Source organism: Solanum tuberosum, unplaced genomic scaffold, assembly GCF_000226075.1.
Source record: "Solanum tuberosum cultivar DM 1-3 516 R44 unplaced genomic scaffold, SolTub_3.0 scf00651, whole genome shotgun sequence".
Lineage (NCBI taxonomy): Eukaryota > Viridiplantae > Streptophyta > Magnoliopsida > Solanales > Solanaceae > Solanum > Solanum tuberosum.
This window is the reverse complement of record NW_006239589.1, coordinates 177,086-194,507: the sequence shown is the minus strand read 5'-3', so window position 1 is coordinate 194,507 and position 17,422 is coordinate 177,086. Positions and strand designations below refer to the sequence as shown.

Sequence of the window (17,422 nt, the reverse complement as noted above, 5' to 3'; positions counted from 1 at the left end):
TGAACAACATAGATAACTTTTGTACATGTACTCAATACTTATTCATGAAGTAAGACTTGTGTTATGGATTGCTCTTAAACTATTTAGTATTGAGCTATCAAAACAGCTTTCATTCAGGAATAGTCATCTTTCAATTCACCTTATATAGAAGGTGTAAGATGAAGGGAAACAACTACTATATTACAAAAAACAAACAAGAAGCAATGTTTTGACACGTAAAATAATACAGCTGCATAACAAAGGCAGGATTTTACAACAAGAAGTCACAGTGAAAGATCATCTGACCATCTAAAACATACAGAAAAAGGACAGGAGAATGAGCATGGCTGCAACAATTAAGTAAGAAATAATTCCATCCACTCTGTCTTTTGAAATCAACATGGAGCAATTAAGCGAAAGCAAGCATCAAATTAGAAGAAGGAATAAGAAACAATATATACCATTGTTGTGATTACAGGCAGGTACATGTTTGACTCACAGCTGCCAGATGACCGTAGCCCTCTGTATTATACATAGTGGTGTCAAGTTAGATGCAGGTAGATACTTAAAAACAAAACATAGGAGTTTGTTGCTACTTACTTTGATAATGAGGTCAATACGGTCGTTTCCTTCATTCTCTTCAACATCTTTCTTAATCCCCGCAGCTGAATCCTTCAGAGATTTCTTCCCACACCCAATCAACTTAATCTGCTTCAGTGTTGGAATATTTGCAAAGCTAAGGGGGGTCTCCTCTAGGTCATTGCACTTTTTTATAACAAGTGTTTTAAGCAGGGGAAATGATTCCTCCGAGGCATCCCACCTTGAGATATCTAACTTCACCAGTTTCAACAACTTAAGTTTGTGGAACGTGATATCTCCAAGGCACCACTCTTCTGATTGAGGAAAATACATATCTTGTAATTGGAGATACTCCAGGCTTGGTAGTCCTGCAATAAAGGGAATCACCTTATAATGAGTCCGACATAGTACCAACTTGTTTAATTTTGAAGGCAATTGTAATCCAGATACAACGTAGGACCACGGAAGGGTAAGGCAAAGCTCTTGAAGCTCGGTAAGATTCTCCAATGAGAGACAAAAAGACTCTGCAGAATCACTATCACCCTTGGGAAAGCTGATGTGAAGTTGTTGAAGATTAGGACACCTCCTTGATAACACATCCATCCTATCAATTGGAAAGTTACCAATGTTCTCTAATATCCTCAAATTTTCCAACTTAGAGGATAGCCCCTGCTTATTCTCTTCCAAATCAAATTCAGCTCTCCGAATATAAACATGCCTTAATTTTTCCATTTCCCAAAAAGACGCTGGTAACAGTACTATATCACACCAACCATTACCCACCACTAAAGTTTCAAGATGGGGCAGACGTGATTCTGGATCAAAATGGAATTTCCTTTCCACAACTGCAATGTACTTCAGGTGATTTAGTGGTTTCAATGTAGCTGTCGACAAATAACTCACTTTAACGTTACTCAAATTCAAGACCTTAAGAAGTCGCAATGTATGAATCCAAGACCTTAAGGGAAACCCATCAACATATTCTCCGAGCGTTATCAGTGACCTCAAGTGTTGGTGGAAAGGCTTCTGTATTTTGGATCTCAGAGAAGTAGACTTGGAAAGCTTTTCACTGAAACTAAAGATCACTCGACTTCCCTTCCAATCCAAAGGTTGAAACTGGACAACATGTCCCTTCACTGCCAGCATAAACTTTTCTTTTCTACTCTCCTCCAAGCAAAAGTGATGCACTACATCATGAACCTGACAGTATTTCACTTTTCCATTATAACTTCTCTTTGAAAGCATTACCACGTTACTGCTAATGAGATCCATCAAGTAATCTTCACCAGATTCAGTGTTCACCACGAAGTCTTCCGCTATCCATAAACTTATCAATTGAGACACGGGAATTCTTTCATCCTCCGGAAACATCCCCATATAAAGAAGACATGGCTTTAAACAATGGGGTAAGTAATCAAAACTCAACTGCATAGTCGCCTGACTATATTCTTCCGATTCACGATCAAGATAGTCAAATAAAGCATCTTTCACCTCTTTCCACCAAGATTCTTCCATTTTCCTTTTTTTTATTATTCCAGCTACCAAGACAACCACTAGAGGCAATCCGTTGCATTTTTCTGCAACTGCTTGACTCACGTCTTGTAGTTCAGGCGGGCAATCTTCCTTTTGAAACACTTTTTCTGCAATAATTTGCAACTCTCTTCTGTTGTGAGGAATGGAAGAGAATAAGGATCAGTATGGTACTTGACTTTCTCACCCACTTTCTTAAGTCGAGTTGTTACTACTATTCTGCTTCTATTTCTCACGTCTGGAAAACAAAGCCTTAAGTCATCCCATGCCATACAATCCCACATATCATCCAATACAATGAGATATCTCTTTCCCATTAGACTTTTCCTCAACATGTCGGCAAGGATGTCATCCTTATCTCCCTCGTCCTTGGAACCGGTAACTTGACTAAAAATCTCTTGTAATAGCGTTGTCCGTTTATATGTTTGAGAAACGATGCACCATGCTCGAACATCAAAATGAGAAACAATGTTGTCACTATTGTACACCTTTCTAGCAATTGTCGTTTTCCCTTGTCCCCCCATGCCTACAATTGGGACGACGTCTAGCTCATTTGTACCTCTAATCAGATACTTAATCATTTTTTTTGTGTCATTCCCAAAACCCACTATCTCCTCATCAGTCACTGGATTGCTATGTCGAGTTGGCTGGTGTTTAAATGGTGCTACCACATAGCAAGGCTTAAGAGCAACGTCTGCTGACCACATCTCAGTCACCTCCGCATTAATTGCTTGATCTCTTTTAAGATTGAAGGAAGTGAGCAGAAAATATGCAAAAAAGAATTATACTGAGAAAGAATAGAGTCAATGGCAACCTCAGATTCATATGCCAAACTGATGATACGTCTATGAAGAACTTTAGGAATTTTATGTTCATGGTGCACCTTTGCGACATCTCTGAAAATGGATGATAAAGATGACAGCTCCTTCTCTAAAATGGATATTTGAGTTGATAGCTCTTTCTCCAAATTACCAAAAAGAGGTTTCATCAAGAAATCTAAATCAGATTTAGATTTGGACATCTCATTCAGTTTCCTTGAAAGAGAATCCAGAAAGCTCAATCCACCAATGGTGGGGAACTGAGATGGAGTAAATTTTAAGGATTTGTAGTAAGTCTCCCACTTGTGCCTTCAGATCTTTAGTTTTCTCCAATATTTGTAACGAGCAAAGACGTATTTTGCTAGTGTCATCTCTGTTTATAGAGCTAGGAAGAAGCTTTTGGATCACATATAGAACATCACCCGCTATAGCTCCAACTTTTTCCATAACCTCCTTCAACCAGTTACCATTAATAACATGATTTGACACATCAGCATCAAGGAAGACCAACAAGAACTCTATTGCCACATCAATATTTTGAGCAGAGACATCATCAGGAAAGTTCTCGAGCTTTTCTTTTCTGAGATACATCAACAGTTTGTGGAGATGATGAGAAAATCCTTTCAGTAATTTCTTGTCCTTGAAAGTTCTTGAATGAGTAAACTTTGAAGCCTTTAGTTCATGGAGAAAAATCTTCTTCATTTCCAACTCCACTAACACAATCAAGCATAATAGATAAGAAGGATTATTCAAGATATAATTATACACATCCTCATCGTCATCGTCATCAATATCATTTACATCATCAGAAATAGCAAGACAAAAATGTCCCACATTGTTAGCCATGAACTGAATTCGAGTATCCAAACATTCCAGCTTCTCATGGTTGATGTAACCATTTATCTCTGTGGCATATAAATATGTCAAAAATCTCAGTTTCTTTTGAACAACTTTCAGTTCCTTTAAAAATCTGTGTATTTCATGGTTTTCTTCAGGAGGGTCAGACCTAGCACTTTCCAGGCAGAGTATCAGTACATCATTTAGATTCTTTTCGAGGCAATCCATACATTCTGACAGATCAAGATCATTCAACTCATAATTATTATTTAAAATGGTATCACGTTCCACGAATTCCAACAAATGTGATTCTAGCCTTTCCAGATTAAGGTTAGTTTTACATTCATCTGGAATCCCATCCAATACCTGGTGAAGCATTGCCATAGTCAATTTGGCATTCTTTTTGTGTTTGACAAAGGAATCACAAAAAAGAACATCACGATACTTTATAAAGGTTCTCAAAACTCTTAGCGACATTTCAAGTCTCTTAATTTCATCAATCTTGGCGCTATCCAGATTACCTCCACTCTTGATCCTTCTTAGGTGATTTAACATTTCCTCAATTTCATTTTCAGCCATCTTCTCTTGAAAATTCCTGCAAGCTAGTTCACCAACTCTTGGAATTAGGTTCATTAACAACAACATTTTTATTCATGTCTTTCATACCTAGTGTTTGTAGCTATATATGTCGATGCTTGAGAAAGATAGTATATTTTATGTACCATTTTCATCTAACAAATGGTGCATATTATCACAGAAAATCACATTTCACTCACTTTCATATGGTCACTCAACTACTAGTCATTTTCTTTAGACAAAAGAAAACTAATATCAATGTGTGATGCTAATGATGGAGGGCGGACCGATAAGAGCAGGTCAAAGAAAAGGATTGACAAGAATTTAGGCTGGCAAGAATCTTAGTTGAAACTGGACAACATGCCCCTTCACGGCAATGACATGATTGAGCCCAACTATTAAATGAGGTTTTTTTTCCTCAAAATTGGATGACATATTTGAGCTTTTTCTCTAGTAATTATTAGTACAGAGAAACAACTAATGCATTCCCAATGATTAATCAAAAAAGTGTGCGAGGAAAGATAGCACGATTAGTAGCTCAGTTGGTTGGATATCACAACTTTCACCTTATGACGGTTCAATTCCCCTACCCCCAATTTGTATCTATAAAGACATATAACCAGCCATCTGCTGTTGATCACTTTTTTTTTAAAAAAAATAGAAATTTAAAGAGGAAAACAAAAATAAAACACTTCTTTAACTGGTTCAACAGAGCATAAACTAATTAATATATGTGATATCCATTTTTTTGTTATCTAGACCATATCAGAAATTAAAACACAAGTGTTTTGAAGTGCCATAGTGTTTCATACAAGACAAATATCATAAATGTCTACATCAAATCCATATTCACAATATTTGAAGTGCCATTGTGTTTCATGAAGTTTATTGGTAATATGGATTAATAACTCAGGTGTTGTATCAATTTAAGAACTTTGAGATTTTGGAAAGCAATAGAAAGTTAATATTCAATATATCTTACAATTTTCGAGCGTGACGAGTAGTCGATTGATCGATCTCCTTTTGCCTTTTTGTATCTCCAAGTTCTGATCCAATCCAAGAAAAAGAGTTGTTGATAACTTATATAAAAAACAGATTCCACTTAAGAAAGGATAAAAATTCAAAGGGAGATTTAGAAAAATGTTTATTGAAAAGTACCTGATAAAGATTGGAGTAGGATTAAGCTAACAAGAAAAGATTAATATGAGCATAATTAACTTAGAACAATGAGGAAATGTTTGTGTCATACTCTAACAAGATTAGTAGATGAATAATTATGGTTTAACCAAAGGACTGGATCTAAATCCTACAAAAAAGTCAATGGTTGTATTATTTAATGAATAATTATTGGGTTTATCATATTAATTTTTAGACAGCTAATACATTGTCAGGTTAATATAATATGCATTCCCATTGGCTTTCAAAGTCAATAGTTGCATAATTTAATGAAATAACATGACTTATGATATATACAGAGAGACAACTAATTAATTGAAAGGTTAGTATCTATTCCCAATGATTAATCAAAGTGTGTGGAAGGAGAGGACAGTTGGCTACAGAGACAACTAATTAATTGGCTACCTGAACTTTCACATTGTCCTTTATTAATCACATTGTCGTTCTAATTACTGCAAATAAATCAGTTCTACTTATTTAGAGTCTTATAATTCACACTGGTAAATCTTATTTTGATGGATAAATTCAGAGACGTGCGCCACCATTGTCCTCCTGGAAAGCTGAGTAGGGGTTTGACAACAAGTGATATGTATTTGGCTTCATATGATGCTCAAACTCTCCAAAAAATTGTTGCGTCCATGTCGGATCCTCCAAAAATGTAATATGTGGAAGTGACCACATTTTTGAAGAGCGTGAACAACATAGATGCAAATTAGATTTCATACAGGAATACTCATCTTTCAATTCAACTTAGTATTCTCTAGAGGTGTTTTTTGTATTCAACCAGAAAAACAACTTGTGTACATATAAGGTGTAAGATGAAGGGATTATAGAAATTAACAACCACCTAATTAGAAAAACAGAAACGAAACAATGATTTTGACAGTGATACAGAAGGCAACAGTAAAAGATCATCTGATAAAAAGAGTTGATCAATCAAAACAAACTTAGCAATCGGTACTGGTGTTACAATATAAGAGGATGAGCATGTACGTTACAATAGACTCTCTGAGCTTTTGCTGCAGTTGTCAAATTCAAACAAATCCTCATGCTCAATTAAGCGAAAGCAAGCATTGAATTCCATTGTTGACAAGCACATACTTGATTCACAGCAGCCTTATATTGCTTCCCCCATAATCCTGTATTGAACCCAGGAGAAAAGCTCGGTATTTCAGAAAACTCAGACCGACGGAGAAAATGGAAGAAACGACACTGTTAAATGTACCGAGGATAAAGCTAGGGTCACAAGGACTAGAAGTTTCCAGGATCGGGCTGGCTGTATGAGTATGTCCGGTAACTATGGCCCGCCCAAGCCCGAGCTTGAAATGATGAAGCTACTTCATCACGCTATTGATACTGGAGTGACCTTACTTGATACTTCTGATGTCTATGGACCTCTCACTAATGAAATCCTCATTGGTAAGGTGAAGATCCTTTTTTAAAACAAGTAATTAGTTGTACTTCTTGCTTACTTTGGTGTACCTGTCTGATCCTGTAGTGATTTTATTGTTCACTGCGAAAAAAATGAAATTTTATGATTAATTCTATGAATTTTCAGGTTTAATTGGAGTTAAAGTAGATATCTTTATCTTTTTCAAAGTGTAATGAAATCCATTTAATGATCCTCTACAAAAATGTATGGATTTTTTACCAAACGGGTGGCCTAGTGGTCGATGATGTGGGTCGAGAACCATGAGATTTCAGGTTCAAATGGTAGTGAAGGCAAAAATTAGGTGGATAGAGTTGTGGGTACCCCTTGGAATGACTTGGAATAGTTGAGGTTCGTGCAAGCTAAGCTGGGACACTGCGGTAGTTAAATGAAAGTATGGACTTTTGGTATCTAAATAATAACAAGTATATCCTTTCTAGATTCTTGATTTTAGATTTGAGTTCAAGATTAGCAGTTTTAGATTTTTTGGACCTTAGAGTCTGTAAAATATATTATTTTCTGCAATCTTGTATGTTAGAAATTAGTCATCAAAGCAAGAAAAAGATATTAGTAATATATAGCCTTTGGTTATTTACAATATAGGTTGCTCTTCCTGCACTTGCTTGTTGAGAGTTGTCGATTTTTCAATGTTATCATATGGTTTAGAATTGTTTATGCTTAATGCGAATTCAAGTTGTACTTTTTCATCTGATACCATGGCTGCTTAACACTCTATAAAGTAGAGCATTTATCCTGTTCTTCTATATACTTGATTTACATAAAACTTGGAGTATCTCAAACTGATAAATCTTCCAGAGACTCGAATCTGTATCCTCGTAAATCTATGCTTTACATTTTGAACCTGAGTTTTACAGGTATATAATATGTTCATGTTCAACTACCTGATTTCATGTAGACTATTAAAGGAATAAGAGAGAAATTACTAATAGCTACCAAGTTTGGAAATAGGGGCATTTGTGGTGAACCTGCATATGTAAGGGCTTGTTGGGAGGCCAGCTTGAAGAGACTGGATATCGACTGCATTGATACTCAGTTGCCAATTGAAGTCACAGTTCGACATCTTTGCTCCAAAAATTTATTTTTCCAGTGTACTTCCATCACTTTTAAGTTTTAAGAAATAGTCGTGTTGTATGATTTGTGTGTCTAATCAGGTGAATCCTATTTCATTGATCGTCGCATATAGAGCTTTTCCCCAAGTTTGCCATCCAAAAGCACTACTCATACTTGGTTCGATTGGTATATCAACCCATGTTTTATGTGACAAACCTTGTTAAGTCTATGCTACTCTTTTCATTTTTGCTTCTCTTTGTTTTTATAGTCATTCTACGAACTTCTTCAATCTATGATAAACACTTTCATAACAAGTTATCTCTGAAATACTTATAATTAGAAATGATTTTCAAGACAACAGGTTATCCCAACATTTGTGAAGTTCCATACCTAGTTGATTTAGTGATGTCGTTTCATAAAATAGTTTCTCGTAATTAGGTTATTGTCTTGTCATTCAGATCCTCTGATTTATGCAATTATCTGAAGGTAGTAATTTCAATATTATCTATGTGATGCATAACTGCGGAATCTGCAGTATCATTACTCTATTTACCAAATTGTGCTGTATATGTTTATATAAACGAAAATTAAATTGTAAATGGTATTCCAATTATAGTTTATAAAATTGGGGCATCCAATATTAATAGGTCATGTACATCTAGTCAATTTTTCTATGACTACATAGTATAGTATAAAATTTCATGGAATTGTTATTTTCTCCATTGACTCATGACTAATTGTAATTGATGTTCGAAATTCTTTTGATATGCTAAGTTGTTGATCAACTATAAGGTAGCAAAGGTCACTCTTAAAAGTGTAGTTTTATGACACGAAAATCGTTGTCATATGAAGGAGAATTCATATATCTAACATTTGAAAAACTTAATTTTAGGGAAAAGATTACGCTAATTTATGCTACCGTATGGGCAGAGAAGGAGAGTTCATATAAATTTCTTCAATAGAAATTTGTTGGAAATTTGACAAAAGGAAACTTCAAAAAGTACATTCATCAAGAATTTGGACAAGTCCTTTGTAAGAAAAGTAAGAAGTAAAATATTTGAACTTGTCAATTAATTAACTACAAAGACAACAGACTATTTTTCAACACATTATTGAATATCTTCATGTTTCAATTTAGAATCAAACCAGAAACCATTTTGTAGGTACTATAGTCAGACCTCCATCCTTTATAATAATATTTTACTATCATAATTATATTTTCGGTGATAATCAATCTTTCATATTATATTATATATACTATATGTTATTATTACATATCAATTTGTTATACTAGTCAAAAACAATATCGAATCAAACAATATTGTTAACAAAGAGATTTGACTATAGAATAAAAAAGGTCTACATGTTTTCTGGGTCAAAGATAACCTTAAATACTTGTCTTTCCAGGTGTAAAGAACACATTGTCATTTAATACACATGCTAGTCGATAAATTCACGCTAAGTAAATTTATTCAAAGTAAAGCGTTCTCTATTAATCAAATATTTTTGTATTTAGAACTTGAACTCTACCCCTTTATTCCCTTCAAATTTCATATCCAGTCAAACACAATCTGACATCGAAGTAAGTAACGTAAAAAATCCTTTATCTCCATTTCTCATTATCATTTGTAAATTGAATTCCTTTACTTTATAACCATTTTATGGTTCATAATGAGTTTCCTCTCACATTCATACCATACCAATGTCACTATCCAAAGACCTTTCTTACCTAAATACTTGTCAAAATTCTATCAGAAGTTTGAAACTTCAAATTTTCTGTTAGTAAAACACCACAACTTCTATCATGATATATCTATTAAACTCTAAATACTTTTCCCACAAATAAATTAACAAAAAAGAAATACTCCGTCACCATGAAAGAATTAATTTTCATTCCTTTAGCAGGATTAGGCCACATTGTATCAGCCATTGAATTTGCAAAACAAATTCTAAATAAAGATGAAAAATTTTCCATCTCTTTTCTCATCATGGAACTTCCCTTAGACTATGGTGTTCAAAATTTTATTCAATCACTCACTTCTCAACCTCGTTTAAAATTCATCGATATCTCCCTAGACGAAAAAACATCATCTGGATTCCTCAATAACCATGAAACATTCCTCTATAATTTCATCGATGGTCACAAATCACTCGTACGTGAATATGTTCACAACATTTGTAAAACAAGTTCATGTTATGGTTTTATTCTTGACATGTTTTGTACCTCGATGATTGACATAGCTAACGAATTTAATGTCCCTAGTTACATTTACTTTGCTTCAAACGCTTCTTTTCTTGGCTTATGTCTTCATTTCGAGACCTTAAGAAATGAACAACACTCAGATACGTCCAGGTACATGAACTCTAACGAGGCATTATCAATCCCAAGTTTTAAAAATCTTTGTCCTACTAAAGTTTTGCCTAAGCATTTGTTAGATTCAAGACTTGCCTCAACGTTGTTTTTTGATGGAATTCGTTGATTTAAAGAGACTAAAGGGATTATTGTTAATACTTTTTTCGAGCTTGAATCGTTTTCTCTTCAGGCTCTTTGGGGTTCTAAGATGGTTCCAAAAATTTATCCAGTTGGTCCAGTGGTTAGTTTTGAAAAAAGTGGCCATTTTAGAAATAATTCATTGGAGATTGAAAGTATTATTAAGTGGTTAGATGATCAACAGGATTCCTCTGTTGTGTTTTTGTGTTTTGGTAGTTTGGGAAGTTTTGAAGCAGAACAGATCAAAGAAATAGCAGCTGCACTGGAGCATTGTGGTCACAGGTACTATTAGTTGTAATTTTTTGTTACTCTCCCGTTTCAAGTTGCTTGTCTGGTTGATTTAGCACAGAGTTTAAGAAAATAAAAAGGACTTTTAAATTTTGTGCTCTTTAACTAAAGATGTATAGCATGTGCCAAATTGTCAATTAATCTCGTGGTCTTAAATATGTCACATGTAAATTTGAAGTTAAAGAGTTGTCAAAAAGAAAAGAGACATTTTTTTTAAACAGACTAAAATAGAAAGTAAGACAAACAAAATGAAATGAAGGGAGTAACATAGTGTACATACATATAATGCATATATGTTCCACTGAAAGGTGTGGTAAAATGATAAAGGTTTCTTTATTATTAACTAGAGATGTTGTATTCGAGCCTTGTGAATGAACTCTTATAATTTACAACATTTATGATAATGAGGATTCATATAACACTCCAACTGATAACTTAATTGATAGGAGTTAAGGGTGGTCTTTTAGTGGTATAAGTTTCTTTTTTGTATCTTGAAGTGGCTTATTAATATATCTCCTTTAAGGAAAGTTGTTTTCTCCTAGACTCTCCAAATTAATATTAGGTCGTGCGTGCATATGTTGGATTCTCCAAAATTACTCTATTTTTGGAAAATCTAACACGTACATGTTATTTTTGAAAAATCTAAGCAACATAGATTTTTATGCCTCGAAAATCTATTCCTAATTTTGTTTTATTGTTATTTTCAAATAGGTTCTTGTGGTCTTTAAGAAAATCTCCACCAAAGGGAAAAGTAGATATACCAACAAGTTACAACAACTATGAAGAAGTGTTGCCAAAAGGATTCTTAGAGAGAACAAAAGAAAGAGGAACCACAAGTAACAATTTTATCTTATCCATCAATAGGAGGATTTGTGTCCCATTGTGGATGGAATTCAATACTAGAAAGTGTACATTTTGGTGTACCAATTGCAACTTGGCCACTCTATGCTGAACAACAAATGAATGCACTTTTGTAGTGAAAGAATTAGGACTTGGTGAAGAGATAAAAATTGGACTATGTTGTTGATTTTGAAGGAAAAAATAATCAAGTTGATATAGTAAGTGCTCAAGAAATTGAAAGTGGTTTATTAAAGTTGATGGTAAAAAGTGAAGAGAATGAAGTGAGGAAAAATGAAGGAAATGAAGGAGAAGAGTAGAGTAGCTATGGAGGAAGGTGGATCATCTTATAACTCTCTTGGACTTCTTATTAAGGATGTAATCACTAATATTTAATTTTCTTATAATATGAAGAAGAACAAAAAGAAGAAAAGATATGGTATTTGAGGAGATATGTAGTATCATGATTTATGGTCATTTTCTTAATATTTGTATACTTTTAATATTTATTCAATGTTTTCACTTTTCATTATAGTTTTTTTATTTTGTATTTCTTTCAAACAGTTTTCTTGATTCGAGTCTATCAGAAACAATCTTCTTACCTTACAAAGATATAGGAAAAATTCGAGTATAATCCACCCTCCTTATAGACCTCACGTAATTTATTAATTATACTTGATATATTATTATTATAGTTGATTCAAAGAGAATAAAGAGCACTGAATATTTGTGTTTAACTAAAATTTGAATATACACGCATATCAATTTAACCCTAGTACAAATTAAGTATTTAAAAGTATATATGCATAATATGTATATTATATTTCACTCGATGAAGACAATTTGTTTTAATCATATTATGTATTATAATAATTCTATTCAATTTAGAACAAAAAAAAAAAAAATTTACTCTCACATGGAATGCTCCTTTCAATTTTAATTCCAAAATATATATTTATTTTTTTTCCAACTAACTCTAGCCAAATCCTAGTCCAAACACCTACTGGTCAAACTTTGGTCAACATATTCTCTGAGCTCACTGTTCAGACGGAGATTCGCCGGAGAAAATGGAAACGCCGGCGAGTGAAGTTCCGAGGGTCAAATTAGGCTCGCAAGGCCTAGAAGTTTCTAGAATCGGGCTGGGCTGTAGAGGCATGTCTCCTAACACGGCCCGCCCAAGCCCGAACCTGAAATGATCAATCTCATTCAACACGCCATCTATCGCGGCGTCACCTTCCTCGATACCTCCGATCAATATGGACCCCACATCAATGAACTTCTCATCGGCAAGGTAAAATAAATGTAACAATTACTGCTTTAATGTGTTGTACCTCCTGCTTTATTGTGTTGTACCTTGCTGCTTTCCAAGTTGTAATTACTCCCCTTTTTGTTCTAGATATTAACAACATTTTCTAGAATTTTAGTTTGCATCTTATCAAATTACTTAAATGAAGTTTCCAATAGCATATACACTAATTGAGGTAGTTAAATATGTGCATTCTAAATTTTATTTGTTTAGGCAATCAAAGGAATGAGAGAAAAACTACAAATAGCTTCCAAGTTTGGCATAAGTTTGAAAGAAGGGAAAATGGACATTTGTGGTGAACCAGAGTATGTAAGAGCTTGTTGTGAAGCTAGCTTGAAGCGACTAGATATCAACTGCATTGATCTTTATTATGTTCATCGGATTGATATCCGAGTGCCTATTGAAATCACGGTTTGACATCTTACTTCTATTTTTTTTTTCCATTTATTATGTTTGAGGATTTCTAGCAAACTTGTTGTAGTACTGTTGTGTCACTATCTGTTGTTTCTTGTATTTCTGTTACTTCTTTTTCTAGATTACTATGAGCTATTTTTCCTTGAGTTGAGGGTCTATCTATAACAACCTTTCTATCTCTACGAGGTAGGGGTTAGGTCTGTGTATACACTATCCTCACCCAGACTCCACTTTGTGGGACTACACTAGGTATGTTGTTGTTGATTTCTAGCGAATTGTTGGATTGTGTGATTTGTGTAAAGAGGTAACAGTAACCAGTTAATCACTTGGATAAAAGCAGATTTCACTTGGATATAGCTTGGCTAGAAATCGCAAAAATCTTCTGGTCTTTTAAAAAAAAAGAATTGATCGAATCAACTGTGTGGGAAACGGTCCCGAGCTATTTTACTTGCATCCACTTTTATATTGCCAAACTGACATATTCATGAAGATCTTCTGATGCACTATATTTCTTGGACTCTTCAAAAGTGTTGACAGAGATGGGTGCGTGTCGGATCCTCCAAAGGCAGTACTTTGGGAAAGTCTGATTAACATAGCTGACGTGTTGTTTGTCAATCCATAAGATAAAGTCAGAGACGGAATAATGTTCTTCTGACAGTAGAGAAAAAAGGGGTGTACAAAAAGGTTGAATTGAATCTTCTGCTATGTGAGAAATGTTATGTGTTTCTCACTTTCTCTCGAATTCTCGGAGGATAGGCCAATGCTTTGAAATTTTTGTGTTGATAAAGTATACTTTGTAAAAGAAACACTCATCTATGCTTACTGTAATTTCATAGTTCTCCAACTATGAAAGAATTTTTCTTTATGTCACATTTACCCACTCTACACTCTACACTCTGTCACTGACGAAATGCTTCATGATGAAATCACAAACAAAGATTAGCTAAGACCTGTATATATGGAAATCATTGTGGAGATCAGGATTCTAGAAAAGGTTGAATGTTTTTGTATGACATGTGCAGTATGATATTATTTGACAATTGACCTTTTAAGGAGAAGAAGCTACATCATTGTTAGCTACTACTATCGTTTTTGAAAGCATCACCGAGACAAAATTAATCTTCTACTATAAAAAAGTAACGTAAAATATGGGGAGAGAGAAGGATAGGTGGATGAAAGAGTGTCAATAAAGATGATACTCCTGTCAAATAGAAGAATCAACATTTCGACAATGGAGTATCTCGAGGCTTTATCTAACAATATAATCGGCATTTTGTTTATTGTGCTTATTGTTATTATTTTGTTTTATGATATTGTGTGGCATAGCGTGTAGATGGGAGAACTGAAGAAACTGGTTGAAGAGGGTAAAATCAAATACATAGGTTTATCCGAGGCTTGTGCAGCAACAATCAGAAGGGCACACGCAATGCATCCAATAACAGCTGTTCAGATGGAGTGGTCATTGTGGACCAGAGATCTTGAGGAAGAAATAGTTCCAACTTGCAGGTAATGTGTATCTTAGAGTTCACTCTTACAGATAACATGGAGGTTCTTCTGAGTAAATGCCTTTTCCAGAGAATTAGGAATTTCAATTGTTCCGTATAGTCCTCTTGGACGAGGATTCTTCTCAGCAGGTCCAGAGTTGATTGAGAGCTTGGCCGAGGGAGACTTCCGCAAGGTTGGTCTAGTTAATTGTACTGTCTTCGATCTTGGGTGATTTTCATTTGCATTTAGCCATTTACCTCAATTAGCTGCATATCATAGGCATTATTTTCCTTTTAAACCAAAATTCTGTAACATGTGCCATTGGCTTTTTGTGAAACTTTCCAAGCCTCTCCTTGGAAGAGCTCAACGTTAGCATCAACGTTGTGACTTTCCTATTCTTAATCAGCAGCTTGCTGATTAACTGAGCTTGACCAATCTACCAGTATTGATCTTGATGAGATTTAACAGTATTGATGAATTAAGGTTACGAAACACATGCTCCCTTATGAATAAGGCGATCTGAATACAAGATCAACGAGTCTTAACTTCTAGTTCAAATTCGGACATCAAAAAAGAACACTCTTTATAATTTAACATGCTTAGAGAGTACAAAAAAGGTACTCCTATTCCACAAAGAATGGCGGGTCACAGTGTCATGGTCAATGAATCCAAATTTTTGGTATATCTGAATTATAGAAACTTTACTAGAAATCACATTATTTATAACTAGAATGATACAAAAGTAGAGTTGTTTAAACGAAGTTGTCATCAAAGAAAAAACTGTTTTGACTCATTGTTACTGGGTAGCTCTATCCATCAAGGCATAGAAAGATAGAAAGAAATCACCTAGTGTTTTTTATTTGAACTTGAACCCCATGGTTCTCAATCCAGTTTTCCAACTCATCCTTATCGCCCGAAATCTCTTCTGATACAGCATGTTATAATTATAGAATAAAACAATACATATGATCGGTATGGCTGATGTATGTTTCTTTTATCATTTGTTTTTTTTCCAGAATATACCCAAGGTTCAAGCCTGAAAATTTTGAGCAGAACAAGCAAATATACGAGCAAGTCAAGGAAATAGCATCAAGAAAGGGATGCACCACATCACAACTTGCATTGGCTTGGATTCTTCACAAAGGAGATGGCATATGCCCCATACCCGGTACCACCAAGATTGACAACCTCATCGAAAATATCGAAGCCATATCTGTAAAGCTGACAACTGATGAAATGAAGCAGTTAGAGTCCTGTGCTGCTGAAGATATGGTTAAAGGTGAAAGGCACGCATTCATGTGGGCAACTTGGATAAATTCGGAGACTCCACCATTGTCCTCCTGGATAGATGAATAATGGATACTTTCTCGTCTTGCTTTGGAAGAAGCCCCCGTTAAAGCCCAAGTCTAATTCGAACTAAAGGCTGAACCCAGACTAATGGCAGTTCAACTGTTCATTCTAGCAGGTGCAATAGCACACTAGGATTTACAAATCTACAATGTTCTGGACAAATGTATACACACAATGTAGTTTGCTAGTAGTCTGAAGTTCTTTTGCTAGTGCATACCTTTATATCCAAGTCTTCTTTGTATTTGTGATGAAAATTTATGGTTATCTCCCGCATATCTTTGATCCTTTGAGCAAGAGCCCTTCCACACTAGCCACCTCAATTACTATGGCCTTACTCGATACTTCTGATGTCTATGGACCTCTCACTAATGAAATCCTCATTGGCAAGGTGACGATCCTTTTTCTAAAACAGTAAGTAGTGGTACTTCCCGCTTACTTTGGTGTACCTGTCTGATCTGCAGTGTTTTAATGGTTCACTGAGAAACAAAATGAAATTTTATGATTAATTCTATGAATTCTCAGGTTTAATTGGGGTAAAAGTAGATATGGACATGCTGATATCTTTGAATCAGACTACCTGACACTAACTAAGCATAGAGTGATCTGGTTTTACCAAGCATGCTGTAATTTGACCAACTGCTAAGATGGATATACGATCATATAATCATATCATATTATACTATAAGTGGGAAGCTCCTAACCTCAAAGTTGAATTACGAAAATACCCTTCACTATTTTTTTTATTAAAAGTTAATTAGACCAAATATACATGGTTAGGTGTTAGAGTTTATCATTTCGTAATGAGGCTTTAATTGTTATCCTTTGAGCTTCTTCCGTTTACACTCATTTCAACATTAGTTTAATGCTTCACACTTAAGTTATGATTAAGTCAGAACATGGCCATTCACTATTTGTTTAGTTATTAAGATTGATTCTACCTTTCATCTTCCGCATTATTCTTTCGTCTTCCGCATTAATAATTTTCTCTTAAAACCTTTTCTTATTCTTTACATTGCAATACTCTATAAAAGCTTACAAGTTGTCTTTGCCCTATTATTCTGTTTGTGTTCTATTGGTCAGAAATTCTCCTTTTTCAGGTATATCTATGATTCATATGTATCTATATGTGGTTTAAATTTCATTCTTGAGATGTTTGAGATGGTATATGTTATTTAATATTAAAAAATAATTATCCTTTAAGTCGAAACTATTTGTCCCAATGAATGATTTAGTAATGTACAATACATTTTTCACTG

At 34.5% G+C, this 17,422-nt stretch overlaps 1 long non-coding RNA gene, 1 other non-coding gene and 2 pseudogenes across 2 annotated transcripts; 2 read left to right on the top strand and 2 right to left on the bottom strand.

Moving 5' to 3' along the window:
- Nucleotides 1-206: 206 nt before the first annotated feature.
- LOC102586373 (putative late blight resistance protein homolog R1A-3) lies at nt 207-5,568 on the bottom strand (annotated as a pseudogene).
- An 816-nt stretch (nt 5,569-6,384) lies between these two features.
- Nucleotides 6,385-6,861, bottom strand: LOC107058853 (uncharacterized). Its single transcript, XR_001472377.1, has 2 exons — nt 6,721-6,861; nt 6,385-6,634 (listed from the first exon to the last, which is right to left on the bottom strand). It is a non-coding gene; the product is annotated as an uncharacterized lncRNA (long non-coding RNA).
- A 3,485-nt stretch (nt 6,862-10,346) lies between these two features.
- MIR7979 (microRNA MIR7979) lies at nt 10,347-10,444 on the top strand. Its single transcript, NR_127147.1, has one exon. It is a non-coding gene; the product is annotated as a microRNA MIR7979 (primary transcript).
- A 2,143-nt stretch (nt 10,445-12,587) lies between these two features.
- On the top strand, nt 12,588-16,395 carry LOC102586041 (probable aldo-keto reductase 4; annotated as a pseudogene).
- The last annotated feature ends 1,027 nt before the right edge of the window (nt 16,396-17,422 follow it).